Source organism: Marmota monax, unplaced genomic scaffold (assembly GCF_021218885.2).
Source record: "Marmota monax isolate L192 unplaced genomic scaffold, Marmota_monax_Labrador192_F-V1.1 WCK01_AAM20220418_F8-fsc00051, whole genome shotgun sequence".
NCBI classification, from domain to species: Eukaryota; Metazoa; Chordata; class Mammalia; order Rodentia; family Sciuridae; genus Marmota; species Marmota monax.
The window spans coordinates 7,232,614-7,251,801 of NW_026695202.1; positions in this window are offsets into that span (position 1 = coordinate 7,232,614).

Consider the following 19,188-nt stretch of genomic DNA (forward strand, 5'->3'; position numbering starts at 1 on the left):
TGTGTGTATATGTTTAGGAGAGAGAGAGAGAGAGAGAGAGAGAGAGAGAGAGAGGGAATGAGGAAGTGTGTGTACATGTGTGAGTCTTCTCTTTCCCTTTCCCCACTCAGGACTGGCTCTGACTTCTGGGTCTCACTTTCTAGTTCCTTAATCTTCTTCCTCCCACTTCCATCACTCTCCCTCATTCCCTCTGGACTGATGTTGCAGAATAATTTTAATTCTGATTTCTCCGACCTTACATCCCTGCAAACATCACCCTGCTCATCAGATGGAAAACCCTGTAGCCACCAGAATCTGTGTTTCTCAGGAATATGTGTATTTTCTATGATATTCTTTTTTTAAATAACTTTAAACCATTGATGTGAAAGCTTTATGAATGAAGGAGGCAACGTATGCAGAACACTCTGCATAATATCTGGCACATGACAAACGGCTAAATGTGTAGTGACTTTTATTCTTGTCCTTTATTATTTCTACCAGCAGTGAACGATGACGACCAGAGGAAGCTCCCAAGCAAATTAGCATTCCTTAGATCTTCATGGCGTGTTTTGCTTTTGACCAGAGAGAGACTTTTGGCCTGTTCAAGGTTGAAGCTCAGAAAGACTCCAGAAATCCAGGAGTGCCTACCTCCAAAGTCAATTCTCGAAAGCCTTGGTAAGAGCGATTATTGATTAACGCTCTGCCCACCCCAGGGGCTAATGCTGCCTGCTTACTAAGGGGGAAAACCTGCTGACTACTGGCTTGGTAGACATTGCTAGGTGCCTGGAGAGGTTTCCTGGCAAAGGTTGAGAAGCCGGAATGTACCCATCTGTCAGGGATTTTGCAGGCCCAGCCCAGTTGGGAGGCCAGGGCTAGATACATGACCTTGGGATGGATCTTTGCTCACATCTCCACTCTTCTGATACCCACAGTCCGTAAGGAGATTCTAGTTTGCTTACTGTGCATCTGGAAGGTGCATACAAAGTGCATTTCCGGTCCCACTTGCTCTAACCCATCAGCTTCCCCTTCCATACCAGCCTTGGGCTCCATTTCTCAGGCTAGCAGCTCTGATCACATAGACATCCAGAAAGGGCTGTCTCCTTGAATCTTTCTCTCCCTGATCCCACACTCTCTTGTAGTTTTGAGGATTTTGCCTCCACAACATCTCTGAGCTCCATCGCCCTCCACTGCCTCTGGCTTCTTTCCTGTTCTCATCAGATCTTGAGGTGGCTGCAAGACTGGCCTTTCCTCGTCTCACTCCTGCTAAAATAAAGCAAAGGGAACCCCAAGAGGCTCCCTCCACTGGTTGAGTTTTGCCATATCACATGACATTTATTCTCAAATGGACCAATATACACTGCTGGTCAGCCGTTTCTCGGGTTATTCTGGACCTGTGCCCTGCAATGGAGACAGCCCTTTCGGGAAGAGGATGGTCCTTCTGTCCAAGACAAAGAGAGGGAATGTGGTGAACTTTTTTAGAAAAGATTTTCCTGGAAGAAACAGAAACAACTTTTCATCATACTTTATCAACGGAAGCAAGTCTTTGGCCAAACCCGATGTCAGTGAGATTCAGAATCAAGCTCCTGCATGAAGGAGGGAAGCCAGATGTCCGTCAGCAGTTGGATGGTGATGTTCTTTTATTCTCCTATCATCTACAGGCCACAGGGCTTTTGCCTCAGGTCTGAGATAAAAATCACCAGTGTGTGTTCTTTTCCATTTATTTATGCTGCACTTTCCGTAGCTGCACTTCACAGCTCCACTTTCCATAGTTTATCCAACCAACATATTTTCATCCAATGTCTGTGCAAATAACTGGGACATATAAGATGCAAATCCTGTCCTTGAAAAGTTTATAAAAAAGAGAGAAGTTAAAAAAAAGGGCTTTAAAAGCTATATTATAGGAAAATTCGAACACATACTATACATAAGAGAATACAACAAACTCCCTCGAACCATCCACCAGCTTCAGCCATTATTGATTCATTTCCAAAGTACCAACCTTTGTCTACACCTCCTCAAGTATTTTCTGTGTTGTTGGCCTTTAAATGGAATTTTTATTGATATGATTGTAGATTTACATGATGTTGTAAGGTATGATACAGAGATTTATGTATCCTTCACTTAGTTTCTCCCAATGCTAGTTTCTTGAAAAGCCATATTCACATCACAACTAGAATATTAATGTTAATTCAGTTCACCAGTCTTGTTCCGATTTATTCTATTTTAACTGTATTCTTATACTAACTTGTGAATGTGTATGTATGTGTGTATTTATTGTATCTATTTTATTTTGAAGCAAATATGAAAAATAATATAATCTCCTTCAAATTATTACAGTATATATATTATATATATATATATATATATATATATATATATATATATACACACACACATATATGTATACACACACTTATTATGTATGTATAGGTATATTTAAAAAACAAGGAATCTAAAAAATAGTGCTATGACTGCCATACCTTAAAAAGTTAGCAATTCTTCAAGGCCATCAAATGCTAAGGTCATACTCAAATTTGCATTTTTCCATAAATGTCACTTTTTAAAATCATTTGTTTGAATAAGATCCATACCTTGTGATTGGTAGACATGTATATGAAGGCTCTAAATCTAATGTATATTTTCCTCCTTTGTCTTGCCTCTTTTTCACCCCCTGCAACTATATCTTTTATATTTTAAAGCTTCCTATAGTTTGGATTTGAGTGATTATGTCCGTGTGTTACACTTTAAAATATTTTTCTTTATATATATATGTATTTTTTATATATTGGTAGTTGGATTCAAGATGTGGTCAAATTCAGGTTCAATTTTTTTTTGCATGACCCTTCCAAAAGAGGAATGCAAAAACTGGCTGTCATTTTTAGGCCATTGGTCACCATGGTCAATTTCTAAATTTGTTCATTAGTCGGGGCTTACGAAATGGCAACCCTGTAATCCTGTTGTTACTTGATTTATTATGTAATTGATTCAATACAAAATTTTCGATTCTAGAAAAATCAAGTTCTCACTTTTGTCCAGCTAGAGCAAGGGAAATCAGGTATTTTAAAACAGTAAATTGAGTTCCCTAATAACTTCCAGTAGTGACCAGTTACTTTAAAAACTTCAGGCATCGTTATGCCCTGGTGGGTGTGAATGAATGGACGTATTTCAATCCAATGGAGTGATTTTCCACTGATGTTCCATTTTTGGCAAATGGGAGTCTCTGGTGCTAAATTTCTTTGACACGGCTCCGGTCGTCTCCTAGTGTTCTGGGAATCTGGTAGAACAGTGTTAGGTTCACACTGTCCCAGGCCTGGAATTAGTCATTCTTCTCAGGAGCCCTGATTTCTTTTCCTGGGAAATGGTATTTCAATACTACAATCTGTGCTCTGGGAAGGCTCGCTGCTGTCAGAGTCTTCATTATCCTAGGCCTGCTTCAGTCAATGGTGCTAAGACATTTTTTTTTTAAGAGATAAAATAACACCATGACTTTTTACAGATATTTCCAATCCAGTGTCAGTCTTGCAGGGGTTTGTCCTTAATCTTTTCTATATTACATCTGATTTCCTTTCTTCTACCCAGAGATGCTTGGTCTCATGAAAACCGAGAAAAATAGAGTACTGCAGAAGTTTGCTTTATCATTCCACACACCACAGAATAACAATAACGCTGCTGCTGCCAAATTTGTGATTACTGAAAATAACTACATTTTACTTTGTATTTTGGGAAAACTTGGTGTCTAATCCACTGGGAATTTACAGTTGATATTGTTGTATTTTAAAATTGTTTAAAATAATTCCTCTCTGGGGTGAGTCCACTACCATTTCAATTCATTCTTAGTGCTTTTTTTGTTATGGATTAATTGATTATTTAAATGTATTTTCAATTTTTAGTCATTTGTTTTATTTTATTTACATAAAGTAGTTCATAATTTTATAATTACATAAAGTAGTTCATGTTAGTCACATGTTAGGACAGCAAGATATTCGGGCGAGGAGACCAGCAGGTAAGTGGTCAAATCTACAAAACTAGATACATTCACACGACTCTAGCTTCTGTCTCTGTACCTGTCATCCCATCTCTTCCCTCCCTTGTAGAGTTTTATAAAATGTATGGTTTATCTTTTAGTTTTAAAAATTGAAGAAAATATGTGTTTATACTCAGCTTCTTTTTTTTTTAATAAACAGGAACATATTAAAGACTGATTGTAGTGGTGCACGTTTGTAATCCCAGAAGCTCAGGAGGCTGAGGCAGGAGGATCACAAGTTCGAGGCCAGCCTCAGCAACTTAGCAAGGCCCTAAGCAACTTAGTGAGGCCCTATCCCAAAATAATAAAAGGGCTGTGGCTCAGTGGTTAAGTGCCTAGGATCAAAAAAGAAAGGAACGTATGACATATAGTTTTCTAAACTTTCTTATTTCCCTTTAAACATATATCTTAGGGTTCTCTCCATAATAGTATATTCTTCACTTATCCTTTTCAGTTATATATAATAGCCATATTGAGTACCCCCAGGCCGCTCAGTTTTAGATATGATCTGTTGGCTATTGGTTCTTTGCTCTGAGTAATATTGATATTAGTAAATAATTTCTTTTTCTCCTCTCTACCTCCCCAAATAAATATACTTTTACTCTCACTTAATAATTACAATCACTAGCTTAATTTAATTTTCATTTTCCCCTTTTCCTACCTGCTCTTGAGAGCTAAGCTGTATCAATGTCAGAGCATGTAGTAGTCTGTACTGTGCACGCTCCCTTAATAGTCAAGCGTGTGTGTGTGTGTGTGTGTGTGTGTGTGTGTGGTGTTCTCCTCTGGTCTTCCTGTTGCTCTCTTTACAGTGATTTTGGCCAGCCAGGGCCTGCACACAAGTGAGCCCACTCAGGAGAGAATATTCCCCTAGCGTTTTACTGATGGGAACGGTAGGTACCCTTTCACACCCAGAAGCCCACGGGGCAAGGTACAAAATCCGTGCTCACATTTTCTTCCTGTGATTATTTTGAAGCTGTTAGCTGTAGTCTTTTGTCCTAATATACGATCAGAAAGTTGGATGACCGTTTGCTATTCTTCCCCTTATAAGTGATTGGTCTTTGTATTTGGACATCCCAAGACATTTTATTTCTTTTAAGTCAAGAAACTCTATGAGATTCTTTATACTTTCCTCCCACCTTTTTAGATACGGCTTCAAATCTTAAAAGCATATTTTAGGCTAGATTGCCTCAATTGTTTGTTCTTTTTCTCTGTCTTCTTCTACCATTCTAATTATATTGGATTCTCTTTTACCATCGTCTCCATTTCTCACTTTCTTAAACTCTTTATTTCTTTTGATTTAAGTTTTTTTTCCCCATTTTGTCTTCTATTTCTTTTATGCTGTCACCTGTTTTTTTATTTACTCTCTTCTGTACCTTCTAGTTCAGTCTTTAATTCTGAAAAGCACTTATTCTTTCGTTTCTTATTATTGTGGAGTTTTATCCCATTTTTGAGGATGTTGTATTCCGATCGATGTGATTCTCTCATACTTTCTATTATTCCTTTGAATTTCTTTCGTTCATTTTGGAATATTGTTATAAAGTTTCTTTCACCTATTTCTTTAAAAAGCTTTTTGTCGTGCTTTATATGTTAGGAAATTATTCTGCTCTGAATTCACTGATCTTGTATTGATCATGACACAGTTAAGCATAATCTCTTTCTGATGATATTAATTTTCCTGCACTGTTTGGAGGGAGGATGGGTAAGGATAGATTTTCCTGCCTTAAAGGTCTGGGGTTCTCTTTTCTGTTGTTTTTGAAAAGCATCAAGATGTCAATGACTTAGAGACCCCCGACCTCCCCCACCCCTCCACACCTCCACCCCACCCCCGCTTCTCCTTCCTTCATTCCTATCTGGACTTGGGTGTTCTTTGCCCTAGTTGCCTCTGCCCTGCTCTTGATCTTGGCCATTCCCAGGAGACCTCCGCCGTGTGAGACTTGGCTTGAAAGAGGGTGGTACGTGGCTGGTTAGCTTTGGGTGTTCCTGGGGCACAGACTCCTCAGGCCTCTGGGGCCCCTGCGAACTCCCTCCTGTTCCCTTGCAAATGATGGCGGCAAACCCCTCCAGAATCCATTGCTGCTGCTGAGCTGATCTCTTGCACTTCTTAATCAATCTGTGAGGCTATTGGGGGGTTCTTAGAATCACAGTCTGCCAGATACCCCACTGATCCTTCCTGCCTTGCACACAGCTCCTGCCGCACAGCGAGAGTGGCCATGGATGGTCTCCCCTGGGTCTGTTTTTTTGGTTTTGCATGATGTCTTGTCACCGGCTTTTGTCCTGTGTTTTCTTGGTGGAACTTGGGTCTGCCAGCTTAACTGCTCTGCATGTTTTTTCTGGGAGGGGATTAATTAATTGCATCTCAGGAGCATCTTTCTGGGGCTACCAAATGTGGTTTTAAAAGGACTACCATGGCTTTGTAGGCCTAGGCCACCCCCTGAGTTCAGAAGAAGCAGAGATAGTGGGTGATTTGAGGGTAACAGAAGGTTGCCTAGAGGGAGTCGTTGGTTAACTAAAGGACAGGGAGATGTTCAGGCAAGGGGACCAGCAGGTGAGTGGTCGGTGGGTGGGGATGTGGTGTACGCGCGTGGGGCATGGTCTCTGGTACTTGCCCCGGGCCAGCTGAGGTCTGGCTGAGAGTGTCCCACCTCTTCCTTCTGTACAGGATGCCTGCTTCAGTTTCCCTGAGCCACAGCCTGGTTTTACAAGATGGATTGGTTTTTATATATTGCTAGTTCTCACCTTTCTGGTCTCTGTGTAATTCTCATTATTCATTGCTATTTACGGTCCTCTCAATTTAGAGCCATCTGTGAAGTTAATTTCTGTGCTGTTTACTTTTTTTCCCCCCAAATCATTAATGAAGATAAAATGTTCAATGGAGCCGAGCTTTGCAGACATATCTGGGAAATTCCACCCAGGCTCCCTCTGATTCCTAGTCGTCAATCTTTAAATCTAACATGTTCTCATTCCTTGGTCAGTTGTTCCTGAGGATATGGGGTTTAAGTTTGTGTTCATTTAAATTCAATTTTTTCACAAAGACTCCATTAGGAAACTCAGCTCTAGTCTTTGACAGAACAAGAAAAAAGGTTTGATCTCACTAGTAATCAAAGATATGCAAATGAAGGCATTATGGAGGAGTTTGTGTTTTTCACTGATAGAATTTGTAAACATTTAAAAAGTTAGCACCCACTGCTGGTGAAGTGTGCTAAGATTAATATTTCTCAATGAATTTAGCAATCAATATTGCAATTAAGCCTCAAGACCCATTAAAGGGTTTATCTTCTCTTACCACAATTGAGAATTTATCCTGAGAAAATAATTCTAGAGGAAAAACAATTTGCATGAAAATAGTTGTTGAGTATTAATTGCCAGTTTACAAAATGAGAATTATGAATATTCACCAGCATTAGAGAATTTTTAAATAAATTAAGGAGCACCCACTGAGTGACGGTGAGCAACCCCACAGAGGGGGCTCTCAACCCCTGGTGGCTCTTATCCCTGTTGACTGGTGTCTGGGTTGCTGCTGTCCTCCTCTGACACCGCAGGGTGCTTTTCCTCCATGACGCCGTGTGACCACAATTCTACTCTGCTGGTGAGAACCCCAGTGGATGAATGACCAGCCACATAATTATCAGGGAATGGAAGGAGGACGAGAGTCGTAACTTAGACAATGCTAGAAGCTAGTTTACAATGAGTGAGAGCTTGGGGAGAGCCTGAACTCGACAAAGATGGAACTCAGACAGGAATGTTCACGGCAAAACTGTCCATCACATTCCCAAACTGGAATCCACCCAGATGTTCATCAATCGACCACTGGATCAATAGGCTATGGTATCCAATTGGTGACTGGATCAATAGACAAAGGAATATTATTGGTCAATAAAAAAGAAGAACTAAAATTAGCTACAACGTGGATGAACCTCCGAATCATTGAGTGAAAGAAGTCAATGTTCACATTGGAAGACTCCGTTTATGTTGGATGTCCAGACTACACAGACCCATGGCCACAGAAAGCAGGTCAGTGATGGTTAGGAGATGAGGGGTGCTGGGGGAGTGAGGAGAGAATGCTAGAGGGCATGGGGTGTTTTGGAGAGGACAAATATTTTATAAATTTAGTTGTGGTGGTGGTTGCTACAGTTCTGTAAATGGTACTGAAAAGCATTGGCTTACACACTTTAAATGGGTGAATCGAACGGTATGTGACTTATAACTCAATAAAATTTTTAGCAAAAAAGAGATAAAATCTCATGACGACTCAAAGCCCAATTAGGTAACCGTTCTCTATGATACGTAATAATTGAGCTTATAGCAAAGCCCAAAGGAAAGGGAATGCCTCAGTATCAATGCAACTAATGCTTTCATAAGAAAATCCCAACTTCGTAACCATGCCATAGCTTAGTACAACTCTGATCATTTTTAAGTTCCCTCATTTTACAGTTTTTGGACAGGCAAAGCATTTTGTGTTGATTCATAAGACTCTGGTAAGCCACCTGTAACTTTTAAACTAAAGAATTCAAACCATTTGGTCTTTTGTTAAGTTTAGAAACTATATTCATTGAAATTAGGATTGGTCAAAAATAACAAAAACTTTGAGAGATGAAAATCATTCAAACAAAATGGATAGAAGCTCCTTTTCCATCGTGTAAATATCGATGAGCCAAGGCAGACTCTACAGTTCCATGATCACTGGGGACCCAGTTCCTCCCAGTTAGTTAATCCATCATTTCAACCCTGCATCTACTGAATGATCCCTAATGGCTGCTCAGGCCTTGCCAACACATCAGCATTCCAGCCAGGACAAGGACAGAGAGGAGGATGTACAGTTTTTTAAGAAATGGATTTATTCTAGATCTAGGACACAACTTTCTGCTTAGCTCTCCTTGTTGGAACTTAGTCCTATGCTATATTTAACATCTAAGGGAGGTAGGAATATTTTTTTTTTCTTGAGTGACCAGGAGCCTAGCTAAAGTTTGAAAGCCTTGGTGCTATAGAAGATGGGGAGAATGAATATTTTGGACAAGTGTTTCCTAATGTGAAGCATCTCTGCCTCTTATTTTTTCATCTGCCTCTTTCAAATATGGAAGATGCATTCAGAATTCGTGGGTTTGAATCCCAAACTGTCTTCTAAGATCTCTTACGGTCCACAAAAATTGTTCCCTCTTCTACAAGATGAGAAAATAGAATACTCCCACCCTGTGAGATGGGGTGGGGGGTCAACGTCAAACTGTTCATCATTTTATCACCTGTAAGGGGGTACACAAACGATAGATGCAGCTTGGGAAAGAGACACATGGGAAGATGTAATAGCTATTTTAAACGTCTAGCCTCCCTAGGGGAAGTCAGGGTGGACTTTTACAAAGCCCTGGCCTCTCCAGGGAACAGTCCTGGGCTCCACCGTGAAGGTCAGGGGAGGCAGATCTCTCTGAGGCCTGGGGCTGTGCTTGAGACGGGCTGAGTTTTGAAGGAATGGTCTCCCACTGGAGGCCCATGGCTGGTTGTCGGGAATGGAATGTGCTGGCATCTCTCATCCAGGGTGGACAGTAAGACGCTTTCCCCATCTCCCTGAGAAGGAGGTGGGGTCCCTGGGGGTGTGACTCTGAAGGGGAAATTGTGACCCTGGTCCTCCTTCTTCTCTGTTTCCCAGCTGCCCTGAAGCAGCAGCTTTGCCTCTCCAGGTAGCCCCCAAGGTGCACTACCTCCCCCCGGCCCCAAAGCCACAGGACCAAATGACCGTGGTCAGAAACCTCTGGAACTGTGAGCTAAAATGAGTCTCCCTTCCTTATAAGTTGATTATCTCAGGCATTTGGTCTCAGGGATGAAAAGCTGATGAACACCCTCATCTGGAGTTCTCCTTCTAGAATTCTGTAGGAAAGCAACATACATCCCTGTGGAGGCCTGAACAATTCATGGACTCTCTCATTCTCCCAACAGTCAAGAGCCTTCTTGGTACCAGCTCTTAGCTAAGCCCCGTGAGATTCAAAAGAGGCCCAAGCAGAGTATCTACCTTCAAGCAGCTTGCAGTAGCAAAAGGGATTTGAAATACATAAAAATCATGCTGGCTCACAGAACAGAGGTGAATACAGGCAGAGAGGGCATCAGACCTGTGTGCAACAAGACGAAAAGAATGCGTGAGCGCTGGAAATAGAGGCTCCTTAAACTTGGACCTTCTTACGTGCATCAAGCAGTTTAGAAATATTCACTAAAGGGCACAAGCCCTCAGACAGGGAGGGTGCATTCTTGAGAGTGCAGTTTTCTCAGAATGTTCTGAGCAAGAATGAGAGATTTTGCCAGACGCTGTGGTGCACGCCTGTCATCCCAGCAGCTCGGGAGGCTGAGGCAGGAGGATCGAGTGTTCGAAGCCAGACTCAGTAATGGCAAGGAACTGAGCAACTCAGTGATACCCTGTCTCTAAATAACACAAAAAAGGGATGGAGATGGGGCTCAGTGGTTGAGTGCTACTGAGTTTAATCCCCAGTACCCCCACCCCTAGCACAAAAAAAAAAAGAGAGAGATTTTAAGAGGGAGGCTAATGTTGAAATATGGTTGGGGGCTGGGGAAGGGGGAGGGCGTACAAAGATATCAGTTGTATTATTAATAAAATTGATCCAACCCAGGCCAGTGGAAAAAAAAAAAGAAGGACTTACATCAATAAGACAAATGGTACCTCCGGTTACCTTGAACTTGGTATTGACAGAGGGTGAACAGAGAGATTTTAATAATCAATGAAACTATTTCTAAAATCTCAAGGCAATTGATTGAAAGACAGCAAAAGAAAACAGGCAAAAAAAAGAAAAAAATCCAGCCTGTCATTTCGAGCGAGGCCACACTGCTGATCACCTGCTCTGATATCAGACTCCTAATGCAGCCTTCAGGAGGCAGAGAAGGCAAAAGGTGTCACGTGATCCGAAAGTAGACTCGGCTGATGTCTGTGTTTATAGGAAGGGAATGATCTAGCTCACGTAGCCTAAGAAGTTCAACTTTTATGTATGAAGTCAAATCGGCCCCCCCTGGTGATGGTAGATTCTCTACCGTCTTATGTCAAGAGTTTTGTAATGTTTTGAACAACCAATAAAAAAATAATAATAAAAAATAAATAAATAAACCACCCTACAGTAATTCCTCTTATGCAAAAAAGGAGAAAAAAAAGAGAAAATAATCAAAGTGTTCTGATGCTAAAATGAGGCACATCTAGCATAGCGCACTCCAGTTTTTGCTTTGGAAACTCCTGTTTCCTCCTCTGCAAACTTCTAGTTCACTTCCAAATTTCTTAGCCAGGATTCGAGGGTCCTGGGCCTTAGCCTCAATCAGCCTGAACCATCGTTCTTGAACTTGGGTGATTGAATAGGCCTAGTATTTTTGAGTGAGCTAGGAATCAGCGGGACTCTCGTGGGTCACTGTGTATGGTACCTCTTAGTTCCTGGGAAGTCTCAGAAAGTAGGCTGACCTGATGATCAGATAGATTGTGGCCGGCCCCTTATCTAGTAAAGTCACTATCGGTCTGGCTCTCACTTCATTCTTGCCTTTAACAAAAGGCTTCACAGATCCTTTGCCATGGACTTGGTACAGTTACAGGAGATCCTGTGGTAAGCCAGACAGAGAAGATTCATGGAGAAGACAGGGGACAAACAAATAATTTGTGGAAGAGATAAAAGTTAACCAGAAAATTAAGATAGGTAAAGTATAGACTTTGGGGCAGGTGGGAGAAGAGGAGAATGAGTTGAGGAGTTTTCTTTGAGGAAGTTCAATGATACAGAGACTGAACATAGTGGAGAAGCAAGCCCCTCAGTAGTTGAGGAATGGATGTTTTAGGTAGAGGGAAAAGCAAGGGCAAAGGCCCTGTGGTGGCCACTGGCTTGGCATTTTCAAGAATTAGCAGGATTATCTGTGTTGCTGAAGGAGAGTGTGCAAGGGTGGGTGGGATGAGACAAAGAGAGGTGATGGCAGGAGCGGAACCATACAGATTCTGTCCCAAGCGATCTGGTGGACAGTGGTCCCATCCAATGAAATGGGAAGAAAGAGCAAGATTCGGGTAGAAAATCAACAATTCTCTTCCAGTCTTTAAATTTGAGATGAATAATAGACAGGTAAGGATAAACGTGTGAAGGAGGCTGTTGGGGCCATGAGGCGAGGTCAGGAGAGATCAGACTACAGGTGTGTGTTTGCAGTCACGTGCATACGGAGGACGTGTGAAGATATGGGACAGATGAAATCATCAAGGGAGGAAATATAGATGGAGAATTGGGGGCTGAAGACGACAGGCCTGGAGACTCTCGGTGGAGTACAAGACGAGCCGGCTACCTCTGGCTGCCGCTGGTCACGTAGCATGAGCCTCTGCCAGAGGTAACCTCACAACTTCCCGGGTTGCTGGGAGTACGATGTTCTCTTATTGGCTGGGCTTTGGGGTCCTGGGGGTCCACCCATTGAATAGAATCCTTCTGAGAATACAGTCACCACAGAGGAAAGCAGAGTCGGAAGATGAAGAAATACTTCTGATGACATCCCACAGGGACCTGTGTCCAGCCACACCAACTGACCTGTTTCCTCTGGCAGGTGGGCCAGGAGGACTCTCTTTTTATTGATACCAGTGTGATTGGACTTTATGTCCCCTGCAGCCATCCCCCATCGCCCTCCTCTGTATCCCGTGCAGGCTTATCAATGTGTCTAAGTCCCCAAGGGTATTAAAGTCACAGCTGGGCACAACCCCAGCCTCCTGGTCAGCAGCCCAGGGCTCTTGTTCACTCCATCTTCTTATGGGTGCCACTGGGTCATGTATGTCGACAGTTGCTAGATGGCCTTTTGATGTCTACAGAGTGCTGTGTGTATGTGTGTGTGTGTGTGTGTGTGTGTGTGTAGAGGTGTGCGCACACATAGGTGCACAAGGTGCAGCTGGGTACCTGCCCCCCGGGTTCCTGTAAGCTGAGTGCTACCAACGTACCTATTTTGTTATGGGCTGGCTTATGTCCTCCTCAACTTTATAAGTTGGTACCCTAACTCTCAGTCACTTCACCACGCAACTCTACTTGAAGAAAAGGTCTTTAAGGAGGTCATTAAGTTAAGGTGAAGTCTTGAAGGTGAGCTCTACCGCATTTGACTAGTGTCCCTGTGAGGAGAGGAAGTCTGGGCACAGACATCCACATGCAGAAGCGGGGGCCGGGAAAGACAGCGCTACTTGTGAGCTCAGGAGAGGACAGATGAATCCCACCGTGACGATGCCCGGGTCTTGGACTCACAGCTCCCAGAACTGTAAGAAAATAAATTTCTGTTGTTTTTGCCACCAGTCTGTGTGTGTTTTTGCAGCCTACCAACTAACGCACACTCTGAGAGAGGAAGCAAAGGACAGCAAGTTCCCGGATGGCCTCACACCTCGCGCTTTGGCACAGAGGTCTGTGAGACCCCAGACTCATCCGCTGACCAAGCCTTCACTGAGTCCCTTCCATGTTGCAGATTAGGCTGAGTCCTCGGGAAGTGGCTGGGCTCAAGGGAAGCTTCCCTGCAGAAGCTCATGGTCTACTGGGGAAGAAACCTCGAAGGGCCAGGGATTCCCACGGGGGAGCATGTGGTCCTGGGCATCTGGGCACCTGAAAGGTCAGGCAGACTGCCTCAGGCCAATGGGCAACATAAATATTTAAAGCAATCAAATACAGGACAGCAGGAGAAAAGCCCCACACAACTGAAGAACACCTGTCCTCTCCAAAGGCATTGGGAGGTGACCTTTCCCAGGACACTGTGCTGGCTAAAGCAACTCATGGCGGGATGCTGTGGGTTTTAGTTTCCACCCCTGCTTTGAGAGCCCCAGGGATGCTGCAGGCAGAGAGGGAATGCTTAGGAACCTGAAGATTGGAGCTGGCTCCGCAGGGTGTGCAAAGCTCCCTGCAGCGACCGACCGCAGGCTGACACAGTGAGCAGTTCCCCAGGTGGTTTGGTCTCCTAGCTGAACTCCTGTGACTCAGGCCGGCTTCCTCATCCTGAACCATCTGCCTGCCTTGACCTTACATTGTCATTTAATCAACTCTTCAACATCCTTGCTGAAGTTTTGGATTCCCGCCAAAGCTGCAGCTGGATTATCACTCTTTGTACATCCTCTGACCTCAGCGTGTCTCCCTCTCGAAACCGTCTTCTTCTGAATTTTGAATTCAGTGGAATGCATCAGTCATATGTCCTAATATTGTAGCTGGCACCCTGGGCCAGAGAAGGGATTTGACTTTGGGAGTCCCAACAGGTTTGGACCCTCTCCCCAAACATCAAATGAAAAAAGTAAGGGTGAAGTAGGAAAGGAATTTTAGTGTTCACTATGGCTGTCCCGGGAAGACAAGGGGACTGCTGTCCTCAACCCTGTCCTCAGCAGGTCTGACATGAGCTTCAAGTGTCAGCACGGGGAGAGCTGGGGCAGGGGGTGAGAGGTGTGCATAATCAGTCAGCTTTTTACCACTGTGGCCAAGACATCTGATAAGAACAACTGAGAGGAGGAAAACCATGAGATTGGGCTCATGGTTTCAAGGTTCAGTCTGTGCTTGGCTGACGGCCTCGCTCTAGGCCTGAGGTGAGGCAGAACATCATGGTGGAGAGCATCAGAGGAACACATCTCAGCCCAAGGTGGCAGGGAAGCCGGGGGCAGGGGGTGCAGAGAAGATGCACCCTCCCAGGTCACACCCCCAGTGACCTACCTCCTCCAGCCACAGGCCACCTGCCTGCAGTCACCACCCAGTTGGTCCATTCAAACTAGCATGGACGGGTGAGGTCACAGCACTCATAATGTGATCATTTCACCTCGGAATATTCCTGCATTCACACAGGAGCTTCTGGGGACAACTCGCATCCAAACCACAGCAGAAGTACTCTAGTTGGAACTGTGGTCTGGTTGGTCATCATTTCAGGACTGGCTCTGCAAGGAGTCGGCTCTAGAGAAGTCATTATCACTTGAGGTGGTGACCTGGTTCCCTGGTGAAATGATTGCTTCTGCTTAAGGGGGCAGCCTCAGTTCCTGTTACGGGGTCTTTGCTCTCATTGAGGAGGGCAGTCTCATCATGGGGTAATCTGCCTGCAGGGCGCCTTGTTCCTGGAAGGTTTAGGTCAATGGCTGGAGACTTCTACGTGCCACTCTGAGGGTCTGTAAAAGCTGACAGTTAGTAATCTGTTGATCGTGTTACCCATGCAAATCTTTTTTTTTTTTTTTTTGAAAGTGGGCACTGGGGATTGAACTCAGGGGCACTCTACCACTGAGCCACATCCCCAGTCCTATTTTGTATTTTTCTTAGAGACAGCCTTGCTGTTGCTGAGGCTGACTTTGAACTCGGGATCCTCCTGCCTCAGCCTCCTGAGCTGCTGGGATGACAGGTGTGCGTCACTGCGCCCAGCCCCATGCAAATCTTGAAAAGAACTTAGTGACTCTTAGTTCTCAGTGCCTTTAGCCCTGAAGGGGGACAAGACAGGTTAGGTAAATTCAACAGATTTTAGAAGATATACCTTGAGTGATTAACATGACTCTCTGCAGACCTGAGCTGGAATCTGATCCGAAGTTGAAGGTAACAAAGGCAGAGATGCCCAGCCTCATCCTGCTTTTAGTTACCCGTCAGGGATCTGCGGGCCCAGGTGAAGAGCCCGTGCTTTCAGCAAAGGCAGCCTCTTAACACCTGTTAGAATCTCACAGAGCTCGTGAGCATGGGTCTCGAATTGGACACTCAGGTTGAGATCGTTGCCTACTAGCTGCTCACCTTTGGGACAGTTCGTGGACTCTCACCTTGTGCTGTCTCTGACCCACACTTTCTTAGCCTTCCTACGACGTGGGTACCATGAGCCACCCTTCACTGTGTTTCAGTAAAGCACGTGGTTTCCTTCCTAGGGCCTGAAAGACCTCGCTCAGAGGAGGTGGACGGACACTGAAACACTTGAGATTTAGGGCAGGATTCCTGACTGGCCTCTGCCCACCAGATTCTGGACACGTTCTGGATCGGCCTGTTTCTCTGCTGCTTCCTGCTGCCCTGCGGATCCTGTGTCCCGGGTCTCCCGGGTCTGGCATCCCGCCTTGCTCCTGGCTGCCAGGGGCCGGCACGGGTAGAGGGAGTGCAGCTGCGCTGAGAGCCGTCCTCAGCCCTGGGACTGTTCAGCGTGCGCTCGGCACTTGATGGAAGGGTTCTGGATCTTTCTGATCAAACCAGAGAAAAAAGAAATCCAACCTTTCCCTCCCATGACCCTCTTGCTCTTGCCGGCAGAGCTCTCCCTTATTGTCATTGACAGATATTGCTCCCAGCGGCAACGCTTCGTCCTGGGCTCCCCTGAACTTCTGAAGGCGCTCAGCTGCAACCTTCTGCTTTACAGCACCCCTATGGTGCTCCATAATTGCCCGGAAACACATGGCGTCTCCCATCATGTTGCTTAATTAAAATTCAGTTCTCTTGAAAAGAGTCACAATTAAGAGGTGGTTTCATCTTCCTTTCTCCTGCTGTCCATTTAGGGCTCCTTGGTGGTGATGCTTCCTTGCTTAATTCTGGACATTGAATGACATATTCTAGGAGCAGTGTATGAATGAAGGTCTGGCAGTGGTCCCCATAGCTATGCCCAGAAAAAAAAAAGGCACTGTGTTCTATTAGGACCAAACCAAGTGACACTTTTCGTGAGTTACCTCATTGGCTGTCCCTTTGCCAGGTTTCATGATCCTCCTCGTTCATTCTGAGATGAAACAGAGGCTCAGAGAGGTTAGGTAGTTTGCCTCAGGTCACCCAGCTTGTCAGAGTAGATAGAAATAATTAAAATACAGCATCAGCTGTCTTCATCATGTCATCAGAGGAAACACTAAAGAAATGAAGGGTAGCTGGATGAAAACACACTCATGAAGGATGCACGTTCAAATATTGGAAGGCTTTTAAGCCTAACCAGTGATTAATGATGGGGGGGATCCTCAGCCAGTGACCGTCAACCTCCAAAGTTTTTGAGAACTTATCAAAGAACTAGCATGTTTTATAGTTTCTCTATTTTCAACATCCAGAGCAGGGCAAAACCGTGGTTAAACACTCTGTGCCCCAAGAGTTATAAAGGCACCTAAATAACACTAGTTTAATTAAAAAGTAATTTGCATAAATAGTGACTTAAAAACCAGCATCTCTGAATGCTCTTGAGAAACATGGTCATCTTGGAGATGCTGCAGGTCTCTGAGGACTCGGAGGAGCTGGATTCTGACCCCTCGGATGGACTGCAGTTAGTGTTCAGGAGTGGTAAAGATTACTCCCTTCAGCAAGAGTCTCTTCTCTTTGCAATTCCAAGGCTAAGTGTGGGTTGACCCTGGTTCCCCGTCCCCACTCCTCCCCCGAGGAATTATCTCTCCAATTAAGGAACTACCAGAGACAACTGAACTGAGGTTCTGCAGAATCACAGCTGGCCGGCTGCGAGCCTCCTCCTCGGCTTTGATCCCTTATCGCCCTACACACACGCGGCCCTCTCGGTAAGGCTGGCTGCTCTCAGCATCGCGGTGTCTAATCACACGTGCTGCACCTCCACGGAGGTAAATTGAGTTTATTGGAGAAGGGAAATTAAATTAAGTCTGTTTAGGAATTAATTGTGACTGTCTAAGCTTAATCTATCATATTATCCCATTGTGGTGTATTGGGATCAAAATTCACTGACCCGGTTTAAAAAAAAAAATACGACCTTCCCAGCTAGAAAATAGGCATTTTGTTTTGGCAGTATAAACAGCAAAAGGAAGATGAAAATTTAAGAATGAAAAGGCTCAGGATCCCCAGGTACCAGCTGATGCACTTTTGAAGAGAATGTACATATTTTACATAAATGTGAAAGAAAGTTACAGACACCAAGATGCCCCTTAGTTTGATACATCTGGGTGGGTTATGATAGGCGTTTGGTAAAAGCTTATTTAAACTACTGGAAAATTGAGTGAATGGACGAATGAGTGAATTTTTATCTTTTTTTTTTCCTTTGGTACCAGGGCTTGAACCCAGGGGCAATCCTTAATGTAAGTAGCATTTTACCACTGAGCCACATCCCTTATCCTTTTATTTTTTATTTAGAGACAGGGTCTTGCTAAGTTGCTGAGGCTGGCTTTGAACTTGCGGTCCTCCTGCCTCAGCCTCCTGAGCTACTGGGTACAGGTATGCTCCACCGCGCCCAGCGTAAATTTCCATCATCTTTATCACCATGACCCAAAGGTCTTTACTGGGTCACTGCTGAGCTGTATTACTTGGTAGGTTCTCTCCATTCAAGTGCAAGCATAGCATCGATTAGTTACCGACTGTATACTGAGACCAGTGCTAAGTGCTAGGGACATAAGACCCAGTTCCCCACCATCTAACCACACAGTCTTGGGGGGGACATGAAGACTGATATAAAATAAACCTCTGGGTTCTGGGGATTTGAAATACAGTGGAAGCCCATACAGGCTGAACATCTCCAATCTGAAAATCTGAAATCTGAAATGTTCCTAAGTCTAAAACGCTTTCAGTGCTAACATGACCCGACCAGTGGAAAATCTCCACATCAGGAATCTTTGTTTCCTGTACAGAGTTTTATATGTATAAGATGTATATGAAACAAATGAATTTCATGTTTAGACTTTGGTCCCATCCCCAAGATATATATCTATACACACAAATATTCCAAAATAAGGGGGGGGGACCCAAATCTGAAACACCTGGGCTCCCAAACATTTCAGATAAGGGATACTTGAGCTGTCGTGAGCCACAGTGAGAACCAGGTCCCGGAGATTAGTCACAAAGCCTACTGACTGGGACTCGAGCACCATGGGTGATGGGGTTAAGAGAAGGAATATAAATATGAGTGAGTCAGTTATCGTTAGGGCTATTGATCAAGACGGCTCCACTTCATGGTCATTTTCCCAGTGTAATCAGAATTCCAAAAGCATCCTCTTTGGGTTGATACTCTGCACTCTCTCTAGTTATTGAAAATGCCCATAAGCTGCTGATGTGTTCAAGAGCGTGGCAGTTGGTGGCAACCAGCTGGAAGTTTCAGAAGGTAGAGGATAAAAGGCGGCCGGCAGGCCAGGATGATTTGGTTGAGAGCTCTCGTGCTAAATAACCCTAGGCTTTGACAACAGTCAATCCAAAAGTGAATCTCAACGTCTTCACTTCCAGTATGCGGCTCCCCTAAGAAACCGACGCTTGGTGATATCAGTTGCATGGTGTGCTGCAGGTCTCTGTTCTTTTTTCCTAATAGTGCAAGGGAGA